The 19,084-nt window shown below is 38.5% G+C and overlaps 1 pseudogene across 1 annotated transcript; it reads left to right on the top strand.

Annotated features, from left to right (window-relative positions):
* Positions 1 to 5,976: 5,976 nt before the first annotated feature.
* LOC308533731 (small ribosomal subunit protein eS26-like) lies at positions 5,977 to 6,310 on the top strand (annotated as a pseudogene). The gene has a single exon. The product of its transcript is annotated as a small ribosomal subunit protein eS26-like (transcript).
* Positions 6,311 to 19,084: the final 12,774 nt, after the last annotated feature.

The following is a 19,084-nucleotide window of genomic DNA, read 5'->3' on the forward strand; positions in this document are numbered from 1 at the left end:
ATTGTATTAGCTTCAGGTGTACAAGATACCCAGTTGGTGTAGGAGACTTGTTTGTTGGGTAGTTTTGGGAAACCTCCCTCCCTACAGATGGGAATTGGGTGCAGAACCCTCTTAACACATAAAGGAGTCGAGTATGTATTAGGATACCGTTCTCCACATGGACCTCTTGTTTATCTAGCACCTTGCAAGCTGCTTACCTGCCCTTCGCTCTGGACTACATTTTTAAGGATGTTTGTATAGAAAATAGTTTAGTAAGATGGAAGTATGGTAGTGTCTCCCTCTGGAGTAAAAGGCAGGCACGCTTACTACCCGCTATAAAAGATTTGAATTTTCATCTGGTTGGTGTGGCTCAATGGGTTGGAGTATCGTCCTGTGCACCAGAAGGTCACAGGTTCAATTCCCAGTCAGGGCACGTACCTGGGTGCAGGTTCAATCCACTCCTCGGGTGAGGATAAAAACAGTAATAAAATTAAAAAAGATTTGAGTTTTCTAAGTTCAAGGTTCCCCCCCTAAAAGGTGACCCATTGCACCTGCAGGTATTATCTGGCCCCGTCAGCACCACCCTATAGGAACTGAAGCTTGGAGAAATAGCACAAAAAAATGCTGATGTTCCAGCTACTGCTACGGCTTTGAGAATTCTGTGTCTTCCACAAGGCTCTAGGAGATCATGGCAGGCCAAGTTCGTAGCTTGCAAATAGGTAAATTCCAATCCTTCACAGATTTTGAAAGTACTTTATTCTAAGCAATATGTGGGTCAATAGGGTTTTATAGTTTCAGATTTGGCTTTTGTTTGGTATAGTTACCTTTACAACCCTAGAAAACAGTGCCAAAATTGAGGAAATCAAGCCATCCACTCCTAGAGCGATATTTGGTACAACGAGGGACAAAAAATGCTAAAAAGTTTTCAGCATTTATTGCAGAAGTGTGGAGTGATATAATGGAAATCGCAGGCATTTGATGTGCTCACGTCTCAGTTCTGCTCCATGCCACCTTTCTGAGACCAAAAAGCCGCCTAATTTCATTTACATTTGAATCCATCATCTACTAAACAGTTCACATGAGAGTGAAACGAGATGATAGCATTTGAATAATGGTAATTTTGCCACCAACTACTCTAAAACAGCCAACAGTGTCTATCTTTGGAAGACTTGGCTATTGAGGAAACAGTAAGACAAATTTTCAAGATGCGTTTGCTCTTAACCTAAAACTTTTTATTGTTAGGTCACTGACAACCATTTGTCTATTTGTAACAACCTTAGTTTTATCTTTCTAAAAGCTTTTCCAAGCCAGGGAAAAAGCATTCGATATTTGAAAATATGACCCACTTCCCAATCTCAAGGTTTGATGACTTTCTTTCCCATAACCATAGAATCACATGTCCTAAAATACTGGTAGTCAATACTTTTTTTAAAACTATAGCCATAAAGCCACCGTGACTGTCTATATCCCCAGACAACCCTTAGAGGCACAGCTGCTGAAATACTGAAAATGAAGCCATATGTCAATTCCTCAAAACATATTGAATGCCAGTTTCTTAAAACGCAAGTAGCAGGTGAGGTTTTTGTTTCTGCTTTTAAACAGCAGTGAGGCATCCCTAGTCCCAAATTGATGATGTCTAAGCACACAACAAAGCCAGATGTAAGCTGCCTTTTTATAGCTTTCAATCTTCAATGCATTCTGAGGAGAAAGAAAAATTCCTTTCCATCCTATTGTGACACTTTCTTGGCACTTAATTTGAGATTATGATAGATCAGCAAAACTCTGGTTAATTAAAGCATCAAGGTGAAGATAACCAAACACTTTGCAGTGGTGTTTCTTTGCTGTATTGTGGACAAGAACAATTAATCCAAGAGGCCAAGGGACTTTGTTATAGGAAGCAAGCCTGGCCTGAACTTGCTAGAGCCAGGACTCAACGGCCACTGGGGTTGACCAAGGGGACTTTCAAGCTCACCCAAAGGTCATTTCAACTATGGCATCTGATTATTCCCTCACGTGCCTCCATTTTATCCTCTAGATATTTTTTATCATACCTTTGTATCACTCTATGCCACCTACTAGTTCATCTGTTAGGTTCCTTAATTAAAATCAGGGACTATATTTATTTAACTACCCATTGTCAGTAATGAACATAGTTGCCTAATAAATGTTTGTGAATTTCAATTGAATTAATAAGTGAATAAAATATGATAACTAGTCTGGTACATTAGAGGCCAAAATACAAGCAGGGAATTTGCCATCCAGGAGGCCGTGGAGTAGTTTGGACAGGAAACTTTGGTAATAAGGCAGTATTGTAGCAAGTAAGGCGAGTTGGATTTATACTTCAAAACTCCAATTAAAGTTCCTTTTTCTTTCATAAAGGAGAGTTGGTCCCAAAGCTGTTTAAGAGAGCAGAGAAGAGAAAGCTGAAACCTTTGCCTTCGTCCTTCCCTCTTGTTACCTGGGGTACAAACTAGAGCTTGGACTTTAAAATTGTGAAAGGCTAGAAACCTCTAAAGGTGGCAGCGCAGGTCACAGCGGAGCAGTTTCTGAGATCCATCTAGACGAGGAATAGAAGACTTGCTCCTCACAGATTCCGAGTGGGGGCAGACCACGGAGCTGTGCCATGCTAAGGAGGCTGTCTCAACTTATCTTCTCATTCTTCTGGCAGCCATAAGTTGGCCTGTGGGTCCAGTGATCAGACCCTGTGTCTAGACCAGGGGTGGGCAAACTTTTTGACTCGAGGGCCACAATGGGTTCTTAAACTGGACCGGAGGGCCGGAACAAAAGCATGGATGGAGTGTTTGTGTGAACTAATATAAAGTCAAAGTAAACATCATTACATAAAAGGGTACGGTCTTTTATTTCAATAGTTTTATTCATTTCAAACGGGCCGGATCCGGCCCGCGGGCCGTAGTTTGCCCACGGCTGGGCTAGGGTGAGCTTCAGTGCTCTTCGCTTACCATGTGCCCAATTGTGCCCAGTTAGCTCTTATTATTAAAGGTACGTTGTCATCTTCCGTTTTATGCTTAACATTTTCAACTAGCATCTTCTCTCTCATGACCATCTGCAGTTCTAAGAGGTAAACTTAGCCAATATATTATTCAACCAATACAAATAGCTTCCAACTTTATGGTTTACACACACACTAATCATTAATCATAGTTAACATCTCCACACCCCCACTGAACCAGAATTAGCGTCTTTATAAACTGAATATAAAAGAGGGAGAGCTCTGATGAGGTAAGAATTATTCCCCAAATCCCTCTTTACCAAACAAGAGAATATTATATAATTCCTATAACACTTTAAGAGAAATAAGCCAATGATTATCTCTCTTATCTGTTGAGGCATGTCCAATGCCTACTCATTGGCTTATACGTCTGCTCAACAAACATTGGTTAAATGAATTAATGAATGGTCTTCCTTTATTAATTTTTATCTGGATTTTGCAATCTTAAGGTTGAAGAAATTGATTAAAACCTGAAATGTAAATGCATCTCTAATTCATCTCTATTGGAGATGGTGAACACGTATTATTCCTGAATAATATTCTTTTTACACACCCCTCTCCTGTTCTGTTGTTACATAAGCCTAAACCTTCAACCTCTCCTTAATAGTCTCAGAACCTTGAGCTCTTGGTTCAGAATCCCCAGGCTCAGATCACTCCCACATTCTCCCAATTTCACCCTACATGATTCTCTTTACTCTCAGTTTATGGTCCTCTCGCTGTAGCCTCTGGTCTAGAAAATAACCACTGCATTAATGTGTTCTTTCCAAACTCTCGGTTAAACTGTAATTATTAATAAGAAAATAATAAAGTGGCAAAAGACATTTTCTGCATTACTCCTGAAGACAGTAATTTATATGACTTGGAGTTCACATAACTAACTTAGTGTGTCATAAATAAACTTATTTTTTTATTTTGGTATAAATAAAATCTAAAAATAAAAGATGCCAGGAATAATGACAAGTAGATTTAATTAATTTTGTGATTTATTCCATTTCAATGGGTTTGTCAAGATCTTTTTTTTTTTTTGCTCACTAATAGAATTATATGCACTGCCTACAACATAGCACATGGTAATAATTTCCACCATTTCGTTGTCATTATGATTATAATCATCATAATTATTAGATTGGTTATTTTCCTTTCTGCAGATAAAATTATCCCTTAAATGTGGGGAAAAAATCTGCATCCATTGAAATTCTTTCCTCTCCCAGTAGCTTAATACTGTACCTACTTGCTCTGTCATTTCTTGGCATTGTTTTGTAAGGAGTGCTATAACCACGGGCACAAAGAGACAAAGGAACTGGTCCTATTCTCCCAGGAGTGGACTGAAACCTGGAGACCTGGGTGGCCTGCGCTCTGCTCTAATCGGTGTAGAAGAGAAACTCTCTCTCCCATCCTGTCCTAGAGAAGGTCTTAGAACCTCAGCGCAGAAACACAGGTTCATTCATTCTTCACTGAGTACTCTATGGCAATCAGAGGAACCGGCCTTGGCCTGCAGTAGTTATTACCACGCTAACTTCAGAGCAGTCCACCATTTTACTCTTTCCACATTCTTCTTCCATTAACTATAAGCAGTACGAATTATTAGTGGTATATACATACACTGAGACAGTTCTGTCCAAATTCAATTCAAAAGGCATCTTAATTAGATCGTGGGTTTTAGACACAAACATTCCTGCCTCTCAGTGCTGTCACTACTACCGGTGGCTGAGTAACGGCCCCCGACCCACACCCTCTGCAGGTCTGCTTCTGTTTCCGCGAACTGACGCCATCAGTGCCTGTGGCGGTAACTGTAGCAAGTGCTCAGCACGGTTCCTGGCAAAGTGCAGAGGCAGTGGAATACTGTTTTAAAATCCATGTGCTTCTCTTCATACATAACATTATTGCTCAATCATTTCCTCGAGGAAAACTGGCAATGTTCTAGCATGAAGACAACGAAGAAGAAACAACTAATGTTCTTATTTTATTACAACTCACAAATAGGCTTTTGGAGTGCAAAGAAGCAAGACATACAGTATTATGGGCTAAGCCAGGGGTGGGCAAACTTTTTGACTCGAGGGCCACAATGGGTTCTTAAACTGGACCGGAGGGCCGGAACAAAAGCATGGAAGGAGTGTATGTGTGAACTCATATAAATTCAAAGTAAACATCATTACATAAAAGGGTACGGTCTTTTTTTTTTTTTTAGTTTTATTCATTTCAAACAGGCCGGATCCGGCCAGCGGGCCGTAGTTTGCCCACGGCTGGGCTAAGTTGTATCACCCCAAATTCCTGTGTTGAAGTCCTAAACCCCAGTAACCCAGAATGTGACTGTATTTGGAGATACAGAGGTAGTTAAGGCTGAATAAAGTCATTAGGATACACCTGATCCGATGTAACTGGTGCCCTTACAAGAAAAGATTAGGATACAGACAAGCACAGAGGAAAGAGTACTTTAACAAAGAGGAGAAGACTGCGATCGACAAGCCAAGAAGAAAAGCCTCAGATATCATCAACCTTGCTGACATCTTGCTCTCGGATTTCTAGCCTCCAAATTTGTGAGAAAAATTACTTCTGTTGGTTAAGGCCACCTAGCAGTTTGCTAGAGCAGCCCTAGCAAGCTAATACATAGAATTGATGCCATAATAACAGTTCAAGAAGAATGGAGAAAGCCCCACATACCTTTGGTTCCCTGGGAATGGGGTAAGGGTCATTTATTCAGGCAGGGGCTGTAAGTATAAAAAAAAATATGGATTGGAGTGTAGAAAAAAATACAAAATGAGAAATCAGGTCTAGAGGGGTCACATGGAAGCCAGCTGCTCTTCAAAGATATTAAAAAAAAGGTTGACCCAACTCATTCACTCTCACCACCACCTCCACCCCCACACACACCCTTCAATGCCAGCAAAGTAAGACATCAATCACGGAAGTCCACTGCAAATTTTACTTCAGGTTTCACTTTTATCAAAAATATCAAGTCCCTGGTCTCTTGGGTCCTCGTTTCCAAGATGACCAAGAAAAGAAGGAATAACGGTCGCGAGGCCATGTGCAGCCTATTCGTTGCACCAACTGCCCCCGGTGTGTGCCCAAGGACAAGTCCATTAAGAATTTGTCATGCAAAACATAGTAGAGGCCACAGCCGTTAGGAACATCTCTGAAGCAAGTGTCTTCGACGCCTATGTGCTTCCCAAGCTGTACGTGAAGCTGCAATACTGTGTGAGATGTGCCATTCACAGCAAGGTAGTCAGGAATCATTCTGGTGAAGCCCGGAAGGACCAAACACCCCCACCCTGATTTAGACCTGTGGGTGCTGCCCCACGACCTCCACCGAAGCCCATGTAAGGAGCTAAGCCAGTGGTTCTCAACCTTCTGGCCCTTTAAATACAGTTCCTCATGTTGTGACCCAACCATAAAATTATTTTCGTTGCTACTTCATAACTGTCAAGTTGCTACTGTTATGAATCGTAATGTAAATATCTGATATGCAGGAGGGTCTTAGGCGACCCCTGTGAAAGGGTCGTTCGACCGCCAAAGGGGTTGCGACCCACAGGTTGAGAACTGCTGAACTAAGTCCTTAAAGAGTGAAGAAAAGTTCTCTGGGAGAAAAATAAATGGAAATTATACTTCAAAATATATATATATATATATATACTAGAGGCCAATGCATGAAAATTCGTGCAAGAGTAGGCTTTCCTTCCCCCAGCTGCTGGCACCAGCTTCCCTTGGGAACCGAGATCAGGGCTTCTCTCCTCTGGCCACCCACAGGCACCCGGGACCCAGGCTGGCTCCTCTCCACCCCAGCTTTGGCAGGAAGCATGTCCAGAAGACCTCCGATCTAATTAGCATATTGCCCTATTATATCTGTACTAGAGGCCCAGTGCACAGATTTGTGCACCATTGGGGTTCCTCAGCCTGGCCTGTGCCTTCTCGCAATCTGGGAACCTTTGGGGAATGTTGGGCTGCTGATTTCAACCCAATCCCTGCAGGCCAGGCTGAGGGACCTCACTGGTACATGAATCCATGCACCAGGTCTCTAGTATGCATATAAGATCTTTGATTAAACTCTTCCCTCCTTCCCCCCGCCCTACTTCCCTCTGAGATTCATCAGTCTCTTTCATGTTTCCATGCCTGTGCATTGAGCGTCTGCCCCCAGATAGTGTGTGTCATAGCTATTGGTTGAATGGTCAAATGGTCACTTAGGCTTTTATATAGAGATAGAGATAGAGATAGAGATAGAGATAGAGATAGAGATAGAGATAGAGATAGAGATAGAGATAGAGAGATAGAGATAGAGATTAAGTCCCTGATGGGTGTGGCTTAGTTGGTTGGGCACCAAAGGGCTGCCAGTTAGATTCCAGGTCGAGGCATGGGTTGTGGACTTGATCCCCAGTTGGGGGCATTCAGGAAGCAGCTGATCAATGTTGCGCTCTGGCATCAATATTTTGCTCTTTCTCCCCTCCGCTCTCTCTAAAACCAATGAAAATATTTTTAAATCAAGAAATGCTTTTGAGTAAAAAATTCAAATAACTATTAATCTAGAAGAGGAAGAAATAAACACTCTCTAGGCAATTGAATTGTTTCATTGAAAAGGTCCTGGGAGGAAGTGGTAATTTATTTAAAGACTGAAAAAGAAGGATTTTTAAGGCAAAAACATGTATTAGAGCAGATACTGCCAGGTAGACGTCTAGAAGAAAGCTCTGGCGATTAATCCGCTCTTCAAATATGAAAGATTTAATGAATTTCTTAAAGAAAATCCTGGGAAAGGGCCTTAAACATTTTAAGGGTTTGCAATTTTTTAAAACTGTGAAACAATTGAATTTTAAATGAGAACTTTAAACCTATCTGTAAATCTAAAGTCATTTTGTTGGTTGGAGATATGAAAATAGAACATGTACTTCTTCCCTCCTAATCAATCATGTCAGATACGTTATACTTTAAAGTGTTTCTTCACATTTAAAAATACTCAGACTAAAATGATCATTTTACTAACTGATTTTTCAGATATTTTTAATATTGATCAGTACTGCTAATGTCTACACACCAAAGAACTTAGCAGTTCTTCAATCTGGCCATTTCATGAAAAAAAGGAAACAAATAAAGAGGTTGTCAATAATATAGTAAAATTAATTCTGGGGGTAGTGACAAAATAGTCACGGGGATGTAAAGTCCAGCATAGGGAATACAGTCAGTAATCCTGTAGTAACTAGGTGTGGTCCCAGGTGGAGACTGGGAACATTGGGGGGAATACTTTGTAAAGTATATGATTGTCTAAACACTATGCTGTACACCTGAAATTAATACAAAATAATATTGAATAAAATGAATAAAATTATTTTTAAAAATTTGAAAACCTCCCCAAATTGCATTTACCATATTCTATTCATTCACTTTTTCCCCATTTAACTTAGAATATTTTTAATCAATCACTTATTATGTGCTAAGTACAGGAAAATCGGAGTGAACAAGATAAGCACTTCTTACAGCATCCCAGGGAGGCAGGCATTAAACAGTTACATGAATAATTATTTAAGAAAACTAATACTGGGATGAGGAACAAAAACAGGAGTCACCATCAGAAAAAAACTCAGGTACACATAAATGGCATGTCGCTTTGAAAATGTAAAAGCAATCCACCTCATTTACCAACTCGCCTCAGCTGCAGTTTCTGTTTAAATCATCTTCATGAACTTCTGAAGAGGGACGTTTGTCTCAGATTGAACGAGGATGTCTTGCCTCGTTTGTTTCTAAATTTGATATGCTTCTAAACATAGATCCTGATCTTGCACATTTTGCGGGAAAAGGGAGAGCTGAAACCGCTGCACAGTGGGAGAATTCGTAGCTGCAGGAATAGAAGCTGACTCTGAATGGACAAGCACAAGCAGGAGTGTATGTGTTTGCTTAAGGATATAGGGCAGCTCACAGAATTCCTTGCTCCAGGTAATCTTCCAGGAAAAACATCCAAAATTACACTGCAGAACCCGTCTGGGGAGGGAATTACTGGTGCCGCCAAGCAGTAAACTTGCTACTCTTGAACTTGATGTTACTGCAAACATTTCCATCACCAACCCCATTGCCCTTCTGCCTTTTGTCACTAGCTTCAGAGTTCAAGTCTGGCCTGAGTGCCACTGAGTGGCAGAGCCTGGGTGGCATGCCCATTTGGTCCCTGCATTATTGCCAGACTGTTTTAATTGCTATAGCTCTATGGAGAAACTCATCATATTTGCCTGTGGATCTTTTTCTACAGGAGTGGTTCTTAACTCAGGTGGTTCATCAGCATTATTTGGACAGTTTTGGAATATACCTATGCTTGGAATCATCTCTGGGAATTCTAATTAAATAGTTCTGGGGAAGGGCCTGGACAGATTTCAGAGAGGAAGGGAGAGGGAGAAAGAGATAGAAACACAATGATGAAAGAGAACCATTATCAGCTGCCTCCTGAATGCCCCCTAGTGGGGATTGATCCCAAAACCCTGACAGGGAATCAAACTGTACTTCCCGGTTCATAGGTCGACACTGAACCATTGAGCCACACTGGCCACGCATGTGCATTTTTTTAAATAAAGTAACAGCCTCCTACAGTTCATTGATTTCTGTTTATTTCATTGATTATTACCTTTCTCCTTTCTTGGTATGAATCACATTTTATTGATTCCTGGCCTTGAAAGTTAAGTTATCCACATAACAAATGTAAAAATGGGTTTAATTAGAACCTGCACTTTAACAAGGCATCAAGTAATAAGCACAATATGTACTAGTATATATGTTAAAGTTTGAGAAGATTTTTATCGTATGTGAGAGGGAGGACTTTTGACATAAGCAAGCTCAATCAGGCAAGGTCTTCTCTCAGAAATGATATATATTTTAGGAAGAGGGATTCCCTTTACCTTTTAAATCTCAGGCCATAAGGATTTAAGCTTGGGGTTGTGAGGGCCATCTTTCCTGCCACATAGAAAACTAGCCAGAACGTGTATCCAGTCCACAAAAGGAAGGAGGGTTACAAGGTATAGGAAGATAGAACCCAAACAACATTATGAGTTCCTGGCCTGCCTGAAGTTAGAACCACCCTTGAAATTCCCAGTCAAATAAATTCCCTTTTATGCTTAAACTATTTTGAGGTGAGTGACTGTCACCTGAAGCAGAGAGTTCTGAAATATGTAACACGGCAGTATCAGCCAGCAACTACCAAATGTCAAGAGATACATACATTTACATTCTGGAGCATCATGCAGGATTTAGTCTGATTTCCAGTCTATTTCTGAGCCAGAAGCTTCATAGAGAAAGTAGTCAATGGGCAAATGGAATCTATAATAATAAAAGTGTAATATGCTAATTAGACCAGACATCTTTCCAGACGACTTTCCGGATGAAGTTGGGGCTGTGAGGGAATCCTGGGTCCCAGATGCCGGCGGGAAGCTGGTGCCGGCAGCCAGGGGAAGGAAGGCCTACTCTTGCATGAATTTCGTGCATCGGACCTCTAGTAATATTATATCTCATTGTCAAGAAGAGCACTCATCTTCGTTCATATCATGCAAGTTTCCCCTTCTGTTCTTCTGTTCTTTTCCAAGCAGCTCCCAAGCCCAAGATTCCCAATTAGTTAATAAACTTTGTCTCCAGCTGTTCCTCTTATTGTGCAAATTTCCATAGAAGGAGGAAAACCAATTAGCATGCACCTGAATGCATTTAGGCAAGATTTTTAAAGTGGCTTTTTACTAGAAAAATCTAAGCAGCCTTATAAAAATAAATCAACAAGCTTCTGAAATAGGAGACTGGAAATGAAGGACTTTCTCTTTCACCTGGGTTAACAATAATGGATGGGCTGAGTGATCCGAGTGATGGATAACTAACTGCTAGTGAGAAGTTTCCTATAGAAATCAGTCATATTATTGTCTAGTGTTGATAACAGTTTTTAATCTCTGGGAAGGCCAAGCATAAAAGGCTTCTTTGCTACATAAACATGTGGGGCAGGAAATGATTACTTGTAATCCTCTTGTAGGACCAATTAATTTTCAATGGGTTCTGCCCTGTTTTATCTACAGATCTTTATCCACTTCCTATAGGCAATATTGGGGGACAATATATGTGCTCCTATAGTCTTATTAAAACATCAGATATCTAAGGCAAAGTAGAGAATTCAACAGTTAATGCACATGAGTTCTCAAAAACATTATCATTCTATATCTGGCCTATCAATATGCCTTATAAATAAGATAACAGTGACTTCAAGTCCAAACTAAAAATCACACTTTCCTCCAAACAAAACACAAAGGAATGTGAAACTTACAATATGATTCTTGCCTTAAGACCTATTCATCCTAATATACATCACTGATTAGAATTTGCCATCCCCACTCAAATAATAATCTTGTAGCTAACTTCTACATAGTGCCAGCATTCCTGTGATTGCTTTGCCCACATTAATTCATTTCATCCTCAGAATAACCTCTGAGGCCAATGTTACCATCATCCTCATTTCACAGGTGAGGAAACAGAAGCATAGTCACTTGGCCAAGATCACACAGTGACTAAGCCACGGAGCTGAAGTTCCAGCTGTGCTACACTGATCACCTCGCACAGCGGAAAATAACCATTCCATATTTAAGAAAACTGTTGGCAAAGCCGTTACATCACAGATTTACGTGAACACAGACAACGGAGTCTTCTCACAAAACTCAATTCGAAAGCCCCCATCTTCATGCTCATCCTCAGATTTCCCTCCTCCCTACCCTTCATTCCCACGTGGAAATAACCTATGAATTCCTACACAACTCTGCACTTTTAAGAGGACTTATCCCAGAAGTCTTTGGATTACAATTGTGTGTCTGATTTATTAACCCAAGAAACTGCAAGCTCTTGAAAGAACATTTTTAGAAGTACTATTACAAAGCATCTAAGGCAAGGTTTTACATGGACTGCATACATAATAAGCACTTGTTAATTGTATTCATTAATATCTAAGGTAAAAATTGACTTCTGCCTGAAGTATAGCATTCCAAGCAGTTGTCTCAAAATTTGGGGGGGAGAACAAGGATGATGATGACTGTGGGGCTGATGATAATGCAAATGATGAATAATTATGGTAAGTGGAAAGAAAGAAAGAAAGAAAGAAAGAAAGAAAGAAAGAAAGAAAGAAAGAAAGAAAGAAAGAAAGAAAGTCTAGTATTGGGTAGTTCTATAGAAAATAACTGTTTTCCAAAATAATTTTGATAATTAATGCTCTTGCAAATATCCACCACCAATATCTACGTAACCACCTCAATATGTTTCATTTACCCTATGCAGACAAATGCAGCTTCTTCCAGTCTCTTATTGAGAAAATGGAGGGTAAAACAAGGAGAGGACACACTTAAAGCTTCCTGGGCTCAGTGGAGAAACAGGGCACCAGTGTTCTCAACCTTACTGCATATTCCATGGCAGATTTACAACAACAGCAGCAAGAAGTAAACAAGATAAAATTTCTAAGCGGCGATATGTATCTCTCTCATTTTCCAACACCTTACTATTCAACCTCAGAAAACGGCCAATGATATTCTGCCACCTTTCTCAGAGCTGGCCAGTGACGAGGCACGTGGTCGCCAGTGTTAAATCTTTGCGCTCAGATCCTGGCCCTGCGCTCTGGGCAGCCTTGGGTCAGTCTCCTATAAGATAGTAATGGTGGCTCCCATGTCATAGAGCTGCTGTGATGTTTAGATGGCGTGCTAGGCACTGAGAGCAGTAAATTGCACATAGAAAGCCCTCCGAGAGTACTGAGCACTATTTCACAGGTGTTCTACTGGCAATATTCATATCTCCCTAACCTTGTCCAGTTGTCAGGAAAAACCATTTAAAGCCTCATTGTAGCACAGAATTTGCACGCATGAGTAAAGACTTTGCCTGTTGGTCTCAAAATGACCCCTCAGACCTTAACTTCCCTGTGAGTATGTCTGAGAAGGAAATGGCAATGATAATTATTTACTTTTTGATGTAATTATTCTGTTCTGAGTCCATAGTTTGTATGTATATTGTTATTTGCCTCATCAGGTCTTTCGTCAATATGACTATCATGTGTAATATCCTATTAGCATCCTGATGTAATGCATTTAAGACAGGCACGGTCATCCATCTTGGTTCTTCTAGGCAAGGAGATAATAAAATGAACCACAGAAAAAAATCACGTGGTTTTTGAGGATCTGTGACAGTAAAACAATATATATATTTTTAATTTCTGAAAGGCTGTATATTTTCCAGTTAATTCGTTTCTCCTGAGACTCTTAATGTGGTACAATTTGCATGTTAATTATTGCATCTCAAAGGATTAATTGGTTACTTCAAATAAATGTGATGGATTTTCTAATGAATTGTCCTTAAGTGGTAGGGAAAAAATACAGTAATGAAAATGAGCTCCAGCCCACACAAAACGTTTCTAAAAGAACTCTTGCGTGCTTAATGGAAAGGAATCCATAGTTTTAAAAGAAATGAGTCTTATTTTGGAGCAGACTCCCCGCTGATGCAGTCCCCGGATATTCAATGCTTCTCAGTGTCAACTCAATCATTGAGGAAGAGTCTCAAAGGCCAGCAGGGCCTCAGAAAAGGTCTGGATCAAGCTGTTGGATGATTAAGAACTTGACCTTAGTTGTCAACTGGTTAAGCACATTTATAATTTAGATTAGAGCCAAATACGAAGCTATATTCCACAACTATGTGAAGGATTTCTAAGTGGGATCCCTTTTCCCCAATAATTTCATGTGTCCTCATACAGCAACATTTTCCTTCTTGGAAACTCTAATTTTTTTACCTAAGCATTTCATTGCATGCGTTACCGACGAAGCTTAAATTTCTCTTCCCTTGACATGGAGAAAGTTTAGACCTCCATACCCAGACTGCAACAGGATTTTACGAAGGTCAAATCACCTTGTATTCATCAAGAAAATAAGTGCATATCTGAATTGAGACTCACATAATTTTAATTAATGGGTAATACCCATTTTCTTTCTTCTTAATCAGGAATCCAGATGTAATTGCTTTTGCTGCAATTGTCAATATGCTATGTTTCCAAGCTTTTGACAAATGATTCTAGAATGTATAAATTGATTTTTCCATCAGAATGAGTAACATAAATGCTTGATCAAAATAATTGCCTCTACATTTCTGGCATTTTCATGTTCCGTCCATGGAAAAAAAAAAGAAACTAAAATTTTTCCTAGTTATGGTCCTTCCCAAAAATGTGGAACCACTAAGTGAACAGATTTTTGCTCTAAAACACCTGCAAAAGTAGTTATGCTCTCAGTCTTCTTCCAAAGAATTTTCATCCTGTGCAGCCCTATTTAGCATTTAACACATCAAAGTCATGTCAAATTTTCCAATCTTCTAATCGTCCTTTTACCAGAGGTAGGTGGAATATTGAGTGGCATCATTACAATTCTTTCCTAAATCGGAGACACTAAGATCTGCAAAATGCCATACATGTGTAATAACTCTTCTTCACCCCTGTCTTTAACGAACAGCTCAAATCGCATCTGCACAGGCAAGTTAAATCTCAAAAGGAAAAAAAATTTTAAGCTGCATGTGTGATGCTAACATCATGGTCTTTGGAACCAGATAGGCCAGCATACCTTGTCACAGTTATAGCTTACCTCTTTGAGCCTCTGATTCTCTACCCATGAAATGTGAAAAAATAATATGAAATAATAATATCTAGCTTCCAGAACTACTGTGAGAATTCACTGAGCTAATCCACAATAGAAGATGGGTACCTAATAGACATTTTACAAATGGCAGCTATTTTTATTAAATTGTGTCAGGGACAGAATTTATCATTTCCACCAAGGCCATTTAATTTGGCTTATATACTCAAAAACAGGAGCTCAAATGACAGCATACAATGCAACACAGTAACTTCAGTCTCAGCTGGACCAGATCACACACAAAACAGGAAAGGACTATTCAGAGAGGAAGGAAATAGAGAGTTGAGCTGATTACTTTCCAAATTGAATCCCCCAGAGAGTCATTCAGATCATTATTTGTTTCTTTCATTCATCACAGACTTAGCAATTCAGCCATTCCACTTAGCCACTCTCCTTTCTTCCATCTTTTTCTATGTTCTCCAACATCTTATGTATGTTTACATCAAAGCCTATCAACTCTGTAGGAAATATTTTCTGACACAATGTAAGTGATTTTGAGTTAGGATGAGGACTGAATTCTGAATTATCTCGATTGCCTGCTTACAGTTTCTACCTAAGCCAATGCCAAAACACTTGCTCAAATGCTCAATTAGGACATAGCTACTTTCTATTTAATCACAAATCTCTTTTGATAGAGACAACAGATGATTTATTAATCTCACTGCCTGCAGTGAATGGTGTTTTGTATATTTTGCCCATTTTTCTGTTGGAATCATAATGGTTTTCCTATTGCTTTATACAAATCTTCATATTTTAAAGGTATTAACACTATTAATGTCATAGATGCTTAAATTATGTTTCCCCAAGGTATGCTCTGGCACTTTTTTATAGGTTTTTTGTGTGTGTTCTTCAAGTTCTAGCCATAAATTAATAAATATTAATTAAGAGCTTACTCTATGTCAGGTATTTATAAGATGCTGAGCTGTAAGACAGAAATGCGTGCTTTTCTCAGACAGTTGCATTCAGGAGAGAAATGTTAACTGTGAAAAATGCAGCAGACAGTCAAATAACAAAACTGGATATCGATGGCTTATGCATGTGGGATTTAAGTTTAATAAAAAAAAATCTAAGTTAGTTAGTCCAAGCCTGGTACAGATGATAACTCTAGAGTTGCTGTTGTCATTAAAGATACTGAAGAAGTTTGTTAACAAGTTAATGCAGGACTCTTGTGAAACACATGGCACACTAATTGTTTGTGATATCAACTCTTTATATAAAACAGCTTATCATTATGTTTCATATTGCCATCACTGATCTAAAGTGATTACTGTTTAAGAGCAAGTACAATATTTATTATAATCTTAATTTCTACTGGCTCCTAATCCTTCATCACATAATTTAATGTCGTGTTCCCTCTAGATAGTAAATCAAATTGATAACTCATTGTAAATATTTAATAAATCTTTAATGAATCATATAAATTCTTAGATTTTTTTTCCTAATGAAGTCTCTCTACAAGAAGCTAATGCATTTATCTGATTTTCTTTTACCCAGGGTATACATTCTTAAGAAGTTATTGAAAAATATGTTCCATAATTATGTACAGTGTTACATAATTAGACTATAAATTGTACTACAAAATCTATATTAGTTCTAAAATTTTCTCATTAGTTGCTAATTAAATAACTTAAAATGCTAGAGCATGTCATTCTCTGCTGATGAAGATGCAAAGGGGCAGATGGTTCTCAAGTAATTATTATGATTTCTTTAGTCAGACACATTTTAAAATTATGTAAACAGAGCCAAGTAGAGTGATTAGTCAAAGTGGGAATTAACAATGCATAAATGCAGAATATCATGAAGATGTTTTAAAGACATTTGTATTCTTATTTCTAGCTAACTTTATTCCATTTCTGTCTCATGAACACATCTGGAACATGCTTTCACTGGTTATTTCTTGAAAGACTTCCACTTTGAGAAAGACAGCTGATGCATAATTTTAATAGTTTTTCCAATTGATTATGTTGTCTACAGAGAGTTCAACAGCCTTAACAGAACTGGATGACACCTATCGTATAACCACTAAAGATGTACTTACCAGAATAATATCTCATAGAAAGAACAAAATATAGATATCAAAATGTGAAGCACAATTGGCCCAGGCAATGTCAATACACTTGCCAAATCTAGTCCTTAAAGAGAACTTGATCCATGGAGAGGAAACACTTTAGTACTATGCCTCTCCAAAAGAATTATGGTAGTAATACTCCAGCATTCTCAGTGGTTAGAGATAAATTGTCGCTTTCTTCTTCACTAACTCCACAAGGGACTGAGCTAAAATGTTCCCTTAAGTGGGAGTCTAGACTCTAGAGTAGCTACATATAATTATTTAACTGTTATCAATTATCCCTGGGAGGAATGATCCACATGTCCCTCCCTGCCATTCCAGACTGTTGGTACCAGACATGTCATATAACACAGGCTCTGAAATCTCCAGTATATGATCTCCGTCATCTGTGGCAAAGGCTAAGTATGCTGCAATAGTGGCTGGGTAGTAACATGAAGAAAGCAACATCTGTATTACTTTCTCTTCTGTCTCATAAATCTTCAGATCATCTACATAAAGAAAAGTGAACCATATTTTTATCTATTTCCCCCCAAATACATCCAAGGCCTTTCAAGAAAGAGGAATTCAATCCCTTGAGCAAATGGTGAAGGACCATGTCATGGTCCTATATGCAAGGTAGTTCCACAGAATATTGTATATAAAATCCACAAAATCATAATATTAAGAGAAATGAGATACCTCTAAGACAGGCTGAGGACTGCTCTATCCAGACTAATGGTCTTGACATTGACATTTAAATCCTTGGACAATGACGGTGAGGAGATATTTTTCAACAGCTGTGAAGTTCTCAAACTTTCCATTCTTAGGTGGAGGGCATTCTAGTGGTTTTATGTACCTGCTCTAGAGGCAGTCTGCCTGAGCTCAAATCCTGGCTCTACAGCATTGCTCCAGAAAGAGGTGACTTTTGTCAAGTTCTCAAGCTCTGGGAATCTTAATTTCTTCACCTGCAAAATGGGTCTTAATTTGTAGGCTAATTAGGAGAATTTAAAGTAAAAACATTGGCAATGTATTTGGTACAGTGCCTACTACATTCAGAAAAAGTTATTAGCCTGGTCGGTGTGGTTCAGTGGTTGAGCATTGATCTATGAACCAGGAGGTCATGGTTCAATTCCCAGTCAGGGCACATGCCTGGGTTGCGGGCTCGTTCCCCAGTGGGGGATGAGCAGGAGGTTGATCGATCAATGATTGTCTCTCATCATTGATGTTTCTATCTGTCTCTCTCTCCCTCTCCCTTCATATCTGAAATCAATAAAAATATATTTTAAAAAAAGAAAAGGAAAAGCTATTAGTAAAGATTAAAAAAAAAGAGCTAATAATTGCATATGTTTGGGCGCCATGGATAGTTAGGAGCAGAGCATGTTTTTTCTGAGTCTTCTTTTTTGACTCCCTATAGAATGGAAAGTCAAGAAGCAGCCGATTGATATAATGAAATCCTTCAGTGTGTATCAGATCAGCAGGACAAGGATAGTATCAACATAATTTCATGTTTCGGTTAGATTCAATTACTATAAGAAGTTCATAAGATCAGAAGTTACAATTCTTGCTGTTGTCCAGCTTTTTGTTTGTCATACTACCCTTCATCCTTACGGTCAGAAAATGTAATGTTTAAGGTTAAGTAACAAAAAAGAATATGGTTTCAACATTTAAAAAAATTTAATATCCCAAGACCCACATTTACTTTCCACGGTTATGAATGTAGATATCCAAAAAGCACACAGTCTAAAGCACTTCATTCAAACCTCAGCTGAAACACAACAGCCAATGTATAGATAACAATAGTGTACTTTAAGTATCACTTAATAAAATATGCATATACCTTACAAATGCATGTTATAGAATTAAAACTGTTTAAACTGTTGTATGCATATAGATAAGGAGAAGAAAACAGATAATAGAAAAACAGCTTGATCTGTTGAAAAGAGAAGGTTTCAGGAAAATAAAGTAGTAAAATTGTTTTACTGTTATAATGTTTACACAATATTTTAAACTGTACACAGAACCATATCTACTAAAACACTTTTGAAAAACTAGCTATTTGCAGAAAATTGCTAATTAGTTTTTGTAATACAAGTAAAAAATAGATAACTAATCTCATTTGCCAAAGAATTACTTTGTAATAATTTACAAAACCCAATTCACAACAAATTCTCAAACAGCTAAAAATGCTTATTACTAGAATTCCTAATAGCAGATAAATGATTGCTTATTAAATGTTATAAAGATTTAATATAAATATAAAATTAAGCCAACTAGAATGCTTATTTTTTCTAAAGTTGAATCTCCAGACATATACACACATTTAAAATGATCACTTTTTAGTAATACTAAGTTATATAAGCCCTTAATCTAGAAATTTGATTGATCTATTTACCTACTTATTAGTTAGAT

This window comes from Myotis nattereri (assembly GCF_964212035.1).
Source record: "Myotis nattereri genome assembly, chromosome: 18".
NCBI classification, from domain to species: domain Eukaryota; kingdom Metazoa; phylum Chordata; class Mammalia; order Chiroptera; family Vespertilionidae; genus Myotis; species Myotis nattereri.